Source organism: Octopus bimaculoides, chromosome 13 (genome assembly GCF_001194135.2).
Source record: "Octopus bimaculoides isolate UCB-OBI-ISO-001 chromosome 13, ASM119413v2, whole genome shotgun sequence".
Lineage (NCBI taxonomy): Eukaryota > Metazoa > Mollusca > Cephalopoda > Octopoda > Octopodidae > Octopus > Octopus bimaculoides.
In genome coordinates, this window is record NC_068993.1 from 5090522 (window position 1) to 5100469 (window position 9948).

Consider the following 9948-nt stretch of genomic DNA (forward strand, 5'->3'; position numbering starts at 1 on the left):
ATATATGTATACATATATCTATATATATATAAAGTGATTAATATATACATATATATATATATATATGTATATATATAAAGAGACAGATAGATAGATAGATAGATAGATATAAATACACTTCCTGGAGGAGAAAACTGCAAAGGTATGTAGTGATCTATCTAGAGAAGATACTTCAAGATATTTGAATACCAAACTTCAATACTGAAAACTGTACCAATCAATGAAAATCCTCACCAGTGCAGAGTCCCAGCGCTCCCACCAACTCTTGCTATCAAAAGTGAGGACCAGATACTGCAGAATTTTAAGGTCCAAAGGCCTGCATCTTTACAATATTGGGCCAAAGAACTTGTGAAGAACTACTCACAGTGGATATAAATATATAGAAGAAACACCTGGATATTCATCTACCTGAGATTACAAAACGAACCAACATCGTGGAAATAAACACAACCAGAGAGCACCTGCAGCAATTTCAATCTTTGTCATTAAGGCTGCAATATCTGTCGCAAATGCAAAGTTAGTGCTCAAGCTTGGCCAAAGTGCAACGGCTTCATAAATGAAAGAATAAAAAAAATATATGCAAATGTAGTGTGCATATGCACACACACATACACACACTGATATATATATGCGTGTGTATATATATACATATATATATATATACATATATGTATATATATATATGTGTGTGTGTATATATATATATATATATATATGTATATATATATATATACACACATACATATAGAAATATATGCTTGTGTATATTTTCAAGATATACTTATATATGTATATTTTATGACTCTCAGTGGCAAAGAGCCCACACCATACCATTCCTCTCAGCTCTTTCTGATGATTGTCGTTATTAAATTGGCTGATATGAGAATATAATGTTGTATTTTATTAATGATAATATAGTCATTCTTTTAACCAATGTACGAGTGCCTGTTCTATCTGACTCATGGAATTTTAGATGACTCTCTATTTTGTCCTGTATTTTCTCATAACCAGAAAGCTAACTTTTCTAGCCTTTACTCCACGCTTCATGTTTTTGATATACCTACACACACACAAAGAAGCGCACGCACACACACACACACACACACACACTCACAAAAACACACATCCATACATATATACATATACGTGCACACACAGTACATACAAACACACACTGTACACACACACTGTACACACACACATGTACACACCCATGCACATATACACACACACATACACGCACCTGCACACATATGTGTGTGTGTATGTGTGTTTTTTGGTATTCACTTGACATATGCATGCTTTTTTGGCTTTTGCTGCCATTCTCAGTGTGAGGTACCTTTGGAAATTTTCCTCCACTTTTACCTCAAATGCACCAAATCCTTGTGAAAAGGTATTTGGCCGACAGAGACCATGAGGACGCTGAATCTATGCAGGGCATGGGGAGCGGGGAGACAGCAAGTTATATTGGTATGGCATTGTAAGATGCATGCTATTGAACAAAAATACGACAGACATTTCAATACATCTCAGTTACACCATTTTACCATTTTTACACCCTCATTCATTCGTTGTTCCATTTTACCACAATCATGAAATAATAACCAGACAAACCATTTCTACAGATATATAATCAAAGGAAACCTTTCAAGATTTTGGCATCTCAACATGACCACAGTCCACTGACTGAAAGCAGTAAAAGTCTACAGGCAATTCCATCCTTAGCATCAGTATCATAACCATCGACGTTGTCATCATTGCCGTCATCATCATCGTTTTTAAAATCACTTTTCCATGCTGGTAGGAGTTTCGGCAACGTTTCTGAGGCACAGTTTTGTTACTGGATACCTTACTTGAAGCCGAATCTTTAGATTGCCTCTTCTAACACGCTGTGAGTGATACTGTGTTCCCATTCTGAAAACCAGAGTACACACACACATGCACACACTCTATTAGATATAAACACAGATGGACAGGTATATATATATATATATATATGTATATAGACGTTTGGTTTCTATCTTCCACTCTCTCTTTCTCTCTCTCTCTCTCCCCCCTAATGTTCATATATATCATATAGATCATTAATCATCGTCATCATCACCATGTTACATCTGTATTTCCCATGCTTATTTAGATTACTTCAATCTTTTCCAATACACTGTCTCCATGTCTATTACTGTCTTCCTCTCTCTCTCTCTCTCTATATATATATATATATATATACATTTCCCATGCACACACACACACAAGATTTGAGAGTGTGTGTGTCTCAGTGTTTCTGTTTTTATCCATGTGTATGTATATATATATATATATGTGTGTGTGTGTGTGTGTCTGGATATATGTTCCTTTGTGTCTGTTTATACTTGTGAGCATGTGTATATGTGTGTGTGTGTGTGTATGCTTAATACTGTACATATCTGTCTATGTTTACATATGTTGTAAGAGATCGTCGACATTTCCCCATTATCTTTAGATTAAGTAATTCTTGGCAATGTTCTTGCAAAGTTTTGCAACGTTCTTGTCTTTTACTGGAACCACAAGCAAGTCTCCAGTTCTACAGTTCTCACTCTACCTGGAACTGCAAAAGCTTACTTCTAATACAAGTATATTTAAATATCGATGACAGTATTGAAAATGTGCAGGAATTGAAGAAATAGGTCTAAGAATTTGTGATTTCTTCACATTACCGAAACATCGTGTTCAATCACAGACACACAGACACACGCTTTTATGTACAGGAACTTACACTCAAACACACAGTGTGTGTGAGTGTGTGACTCTGTGTGTGTGTGTGTGTGTGTGTGTGAGTGAGTGTGTGAGTGTGTGTGTGTGTTACATGATTCAAGTTTTCGTGTCGCCTTGCCACTCCAAGCAAGATATAAATGAGGATTTTAATTGAAATCAAGACATTTATTTTGCTAACGTGAGTTTTTCTCATTTGTGAATATATTCCTAATGAAATACATGGCTTATGTATTTCAGTACCTTTTGAAAATAATCATGGAAATTTAATGGGATTTGGTAAAATAAGTTTTTCTTTATTTTTAAACTGGTGGCGCTTGGAACATAAAAGATTCTTACTCAAAATTTCAATGACTAGTTTCAATTTATGATAAAACACTTTGAAATGAATGGTTTCCTTTCTGAGAACCAGATGAATCTACAATATGACAAAGGGTTATTATATAGATTCAGTAGATTTTTGATAATTATTTTTCACTGATTAAAATACTAATTAAATGTGATCATAAAACGGAACCAGAATGGAAAGAATCAGAGCCATAAACTCATAAATCCAATTTCCTAGATTCTGTGGCGTATTTATTCCCCACCCCAGACCATTGCAGGATTACAACTTTTACCCAGCTAAATAGACAGGAGCAATATACAATGAAGTGCTCTGCTCTAGAACACAATGTATCGCCCAGTCCAGGAATTGAAACTACAATCTTGTGATCATAAGTGTAAAACCTAACCTCTAAACTACAATTAAATGTGATGGAATGTCAGAAATAGTAGGGAACCAGGCTTAATATCTTTCCGTAATTATTTTTGCATTGTTACCATTTTTTTGTTCAAATCCCAAAGGAATCAATTTAACCATTTATTCAATTAGGGACTTGATAAAAATAATAAACATTTATTTTATATAGGGACTGAACCTTTGTTCTACAAATCTGAGGCTTTGTGCTCACATTAAAAAAAGGAGCAGTAATATTTCTTGGAATACCGTAAACTTAAATATTAAGGATCTGTTCATCTTTTGCCCTATTTATTTTTGATAAGATTCACTTTTACAGAAAGTGAGTGTGCGTACGATGTGTGTGTTTGGATAATAGAATGGATGTGTTCATGTAAATGATAGGATGTGTGTGTGTGTGTGTGTGTGTGTGTGTGTGTGATGCTGGTGGTAATGTAGGCCGGTGTTAGATATAGATACCAACATTGATGTGACAACAGCTATCTCCAAGCAATGCACCACTTCACCTAACATCAAAACCCCTGTACTTGGGCAGGTATTAGGGCCCTGCTCTACCATACCAAAAACCTTACACGTTAGCACAGACTGGCAGTCGATTAAATCATTCCCAGTGCTTTATTGATACCTAATTTTATAAACCCTCAGAGGATTATTATGCAAAGTTGACCTTCGTGGGATTTGAACTTACAATGTAAAGAATTAAATCAAATACTACAAGGCATTTATTTTGCCTATCAATTCTGATAATTCCCTTCCCCAGTATCCAGACATCAGAAACATAATATTTATTATTTGTATTTTTTATTTATTTTATTATTATTGCTGTTCTTGTGATCTAAATATACAGGGCTCAAACAAACCACTAACAAATAATAATAATAATAATAATAATAATAATAATAATAATAATAATAATAATAATAATAATAATAATAATCCTTTCTGCTGAAGGCACAAGGCCTAAAATGTTTCACTGGTAATTAATTTATTGACCCTTAAAGGATGAAAGACAAAGACAGAATTTGAACTCAGAACATAAGGTGTTGGAATATCATGGTATTTTTTAAGATGTTCTAGTGATTCTACCACTGTCTTAACCAAAAATAATAATAACGGTTTCTAATTTTGGCACAAGGCTGGCAGTTTTTGAGGGGAGGGGGAATTTGATTACATCAACCCCAGTATTTGGCTAGTACTTATTTCATCACCTCCCCACCCCACAAAAAAAAGGATGAAAGTAAAAGTTGACCTCGGTGGAATTTGAACTCAGAATGTAAAGATGAACGAAATAATACTAGGCTTTTCGCTGGGCAAGCTAACAGTTTCGCCAGCTTCCTGCCTCAATAATAATAATGATGATAATAATAATAATAATCCTTTCTACTGGGAGCACAAGGCCTCAGGTATGGGGGAAGGGATTAAGTCGATTGCATCAACCCCAGTGCATAACTGGTACTTATTTAAGTGACCGCAATAATAACAACAATAATGATGATGATGATGATGGAAATTTTTTATTGACCACAAGGGCCCAAAACATGGAGGACAATATCGAAGGACAAGTTCCAGTGAACAAAAACAAAACAGAAACCAAAAAAAGAATACAAAAATAATTGTTCCAAGTTTAAGCACAAGGCTACCAGTTTTGAGGGGAGGGTGTTAGTCTATACCATCAAGTCCAATAGTTGACTCATGCTTTATTTTATCGACCCCCCGCCACCCCCAGAAGGAATAAAGGACAAAAATGACCCTAGCACAATTTGAACTTGGAATCTAAAGAGTAAAAACAAATACTTGTTTTATTTTTATTTTTATTTTCTGATGTTCTGACAATTCCGTTCATTTGCTGCTTTTGCGATGCTCTCACAATTCTGCCAGCTTGTCACTTTTCAGACACTTTAATACTTCTGCCAACTTGCCGCCTGGCCAATCTTCTAACAATTTTGCCAACTCACCAATAATAATAATAATAATAATAATAATAACAAAATTGATAACAATAATGATTATAGATAATTTCCTAATTGAAGCCATTTTTTAAAAATGCTATTGTTATGTTAATTTGTTCCTTTTGTTGTTGCTGTAGCTGTTGTTGTAATGTTTAATGTTACCGCTGTATTTGCTTCAGTTCCCAGTATGCGGTTAATATTGTCACACTACATTCACTGTTACTGAATGTGGCCACAACCAAAACCACCACTACCACCACCACCAACAACAACAATGTCATGAACCAATAAGGAATCCTCTACATAGTTATGCAACCAACTGGAATAAAAAAAAAAAGGGCAGCCATATCTCCCTCAAATCCCACCTCATTATCTAAGAAAAAGACATGTTGGTTAATGTGGTCCTACATTCCCTGTTCACATGGAACAGATAGGACAGTCACAGCTGGATTGCTTTTTATCATAATCTGCTCAATTAGGGATAACCTGGGGCTGAATAAAACCAATAGCAACACTATAATAACCAAGGAGCTCCTGCTTAGTCACGCAGCTAGTTGGAAATAGCAGCTAAATGTTTCTCAAATCCTGAAGAAAAATTTATGGGAAAATATGATCACAGTAATACGGGGTGTGACAGGAAATACTTTACACAGCTATTGATGTGATGCAAGCAAAGCTGGTCAGATATTCTTTTCTACTCTAGGCACGGGACCCGAAATTTTTGGGGAGGGGGGCCAGTTGATTAGATCGACCCCAGTACGCAACTGGTACTTAATTTATCGACCCTGACATGGAATTAAGCAATAACACAAACAACAGCAACAAAACTTAATACTGTATAACGATTGAACCAATCAACTCGTTCATTTTGTTTAAACAAATAGATTTACCTCTGTATGGTTGTTCTATCAGCTAGAAATCACAGTTAAATCTCCTTTAAGCTATACTTTACCAAATACACTTTGAATAACGTGAGGCTGGATACTCCTTAGATAGGAAATGTTGTGATGGACATGGGTGGAAGGGGGTGCTTATGGTCAATGGTATCATTCAATAACAACAATACTTTATAACTGATAGCTGCTACATCCCTTGATACTCGTTACCTCATACTCCTCTATAACAAACACTTCCATCATTCCCTTTGGTACTCTCACAACAAAAGCAGCAGACTCTACAGTCTCAGATCATTTTTATCTATCCCCAATGGAAGCAATTATGTCATACCATTCCCAAAAGTTGTGTTTCCTTGTTGTCAACAATATTTCCAATGCTTCTGAAATGCTGGGGTCATTTGCTAAAGAATCTGATAAATGCGAAGAAAGAGAAGAGAATTTGGTCCCTGACAGTGTTTGCTCTTCAAAGTCCCTTTATTGACGTCACAACTGTGTAAAGACAAAGGGAGACCTGTTCAATTTTAGTGCCACCACCTATCATAGAGTATGCCTCAATATCTTCTCATGGTACTTCAGGGGTGATGATCATCGGTGATTTCAATCCCAGACATGGCCATTTACTGTTTAAATCATCACCATTTAACATTAATGTTCCTTGCTGACATGGATTGGGTTGTTTGTCAGGATTAGCTGAGACACAGGACTGTGTCATGCTCCAATGACTACTTTGGTCTGGTTTTTATAGCTGGATGCCCTTCCTAATGCCAACCACTTTATTGAGTGGACTGGGTGCCTTTTTCATAGCATCAGCACTTGGGAAGATCAGCTAGTAACTCACAAGGCTAGGGGGCCTAAAGTAACCCCTACAACTGATGGAGAACGGAAAGGTGAATGCATAATGATTCAAGGTGGACTCATGAGGGAAGATCAGTAAAATGAGAGATATGGATTAATAGTTGAGAAGGGTAGTAGGGGAGAGAGTGACAGGGTAGTAGGGGAGAGAGTGACAGGGTAGTAGGGGAGAGAGTGACAGGGTCGTAGAGTAGCATTAGGTACTAATTGTGGAGTGAGTATGGCAGGGAACAGGGATGAGGGTAGAGATTAATGTTAGAGGTTATTGAGAAATGGAGACAGAATCAAAAGGTGATGCGAGGGGTTGTGTTGGGAGTTCTAGGACTATCTTGTATTATGAGGGTAAGAATGAATGAATGGTATGAAGGGAAAGAGGACAGGAAGGGAATAGTAGACTAGGGTGGAGAAAAATCTTAAAAGGTTCACCAAAAGAAAGGGAGATGTGGGAATTGTGGGGAGAGGAGAATGAGTAAAGGCTAAAGGAGAAGAAATAAAGATAAGCAGAGATGTTGAGGAAGTGGAAAAACTGTGGAGAAACGACAGGGAGAGAAAAGGGGTCAGAGGATGAGGGAAAAGGGTTAACATAGGGATTCTATGGGTTTTACTAATAATTTTTAACTGATTAAAATACTAATTAAATGTGATGGAATGCCAAAACCTGCAGAGCACCACACTAAATATCGTTTTATAGATATTTTTACATCTTCACCATTTTTTATTCCCATTCTCTTGGACTGGAACTTCACTGTTCATTCCTCTTGGAAAGAACTCCATAAAAATAACATTGGAATTGTGTAAGAACTGAATCTCTGCCTTACACATTTGAGCCCTTAAATATTTCTTCAGCCTTTATCAACAACAACAACAACTGCAACAATAACAATTGCAATACGTTTGAGTCAACAGAACCATGTCTCACTAATTGCTTGACTAACAAGAAATAACAGCTATATTCCCTCAATTGATTTAATCTATTTTTATTTTTTAATGCTGTTGTTGTTATTTTTTTTTTGGCTTCTATAGTCGTTGTTGTTGTTGTTGTTGTGCCTATATCTATTTTTAATCCCAGTATGCTATCAATTTTGTCATGCCAAATTTACTATTGTTAACTAACACCACCACCACCACAAACACCACCACCACCCTCATCACCATCTTCCACCATCTTCAAAACCCAGCAAGGGATCCTCTGCATGCATGTTCAACCTGCTAGAAAAAGCAGTCAACTCTCCCTAAAATAACACACCCTCATCTTAAAGAAGAAGATATCATATAACGTTGTTCTATATTTACCAAAACAAAAAAAAAAAGAGTGTATAGAATGCATAAAATACATTCAAATATTCTATATACTCCCCCCCAAAAATGGGTATATAAATTATACAATGTTGTTTTATACATCCTTAAAGAGGCTGGATAGACAACACAGGAATTCCTTTGTTCGTCAATCTCATCATTCAGAACTAACCTGGAGCTTAACAACAACAACAGTTACAACTATTGCTGCAATATGTTCCCCTCTCAAGAGTCCTTCAAATCATTCTGTTCGCAGAAGAATAAATGGTTTTCTTACCCACCTACATAATCGCAGACCGCAATCACCTAACACACTCTGCTTTTGTACTCACCAGCATTACTATTCGATTCCTTAACAACAACTACTACAACTACTACTACTACTACTACTACTACTACTACCTCTACTACAGTAACAACAACATCTGCGTCACAACTATGGCCCTCAGCAGTAATCATATTTCTTCGACAATATCTATAATTTTAGCATGATTGATTGTTTCGCTGCTTCTCAAGACATTCTCTCCATGGTACTACCAAAACGTGTCTACCAGCAAGCAGCAAGACTCGCACAGTACCAACATAGACATCATACTACATCAAATGCATCTATTTTTAATAAATATCTTCGTTTTTTTGTTTGTTTTATTTTTGTGTATCTTTAACTGTGTAGTATTCTCCAACATTCAGCGGACAAATCTTGTAATCTCATCATGAAATATAGAAGATTGATGACGATGATGAGGATAATGATGATTGTTATTATTATTATGGCAATGAGCTGGCAGAATTGTTAGCATGTTTGATGGCATTTTGTCCGTCTTTACGATGTGAGTTCAAATTCCGCCGAGGTCAGCTCTGTCATTCATTCTTTGCCACGTTCTGGGGTTCGAAGTAATTGGCTTTTTCCACCCGAACTTACTACCCTTGTACCAAAATTTGAAACCATTATTGTTATTATCATTATTATTATTATTATTATTATCATCATAATTATTATCATTATTATTATTTAAGCAATTAATTCATATCTTATGAATTCTAATTATAATTTATGGAATTTAACTGTTCCTTCTCCAAATTTAGAATCTGTTTCTATGTTTGGCCTTGTTTTCATTTTTCCCTTCTTCTTCTTCTTCTTCTTCTTCTTCTTCTTCTTCTTCTTCTTTCTCTTCCGCTTCTTCTTCTTCTTAACGTTGTTATTATTATTGCTAGTATTATCTTTTGTCTTGTTTTTATTTCATACGTTTACCTGTTTAAATATGCGTACGGCTTAAACACACATACATATTCGAGTATGCTCATGCACATACGTATGATAAGGCACACACAAACATATATAACAATCAAACACACACACACACAAACATATATGTATACATATTCACACACAAACACACATGCACAAACACACATGCACAAACACATATGCAAAGGTATATATATATATATATATATATATATATAT

The 9948-nt window shown here is 35.7% G+C and overlaps 1 protein-coding gene and 1 long non-coding RNA gene across 12 annotated transcripts in view; one reads left to right on the forward strand and one right to left on the reverse strand.

Moving 5' to 3' along the window:
* Window positions 1-370, reverse strand: part of LOC128249260 (uncharacterized) — a 1975-nt gene extending 1605 nt beyond the window's left edge. Inside the window, exon 1 of the long non-coding RNA XR_008265349.1 lies at window positions 235-370. This is a non-coding gene — a long non-coding RNA (uncharacterized LOC128249260). The remainder of the gene's footprint in view (window positions 1-234) is intronic.
* LOC106872422 (protocadherin-11 X-linked) overlaps window positions 1-9948 on the forward strand; it is a 370508-nt gene that overhangs the window by 4115 nt on the left and 356445 nt on the right. The gene's annotated exons all lie outside the window — the stretch shown is intronic.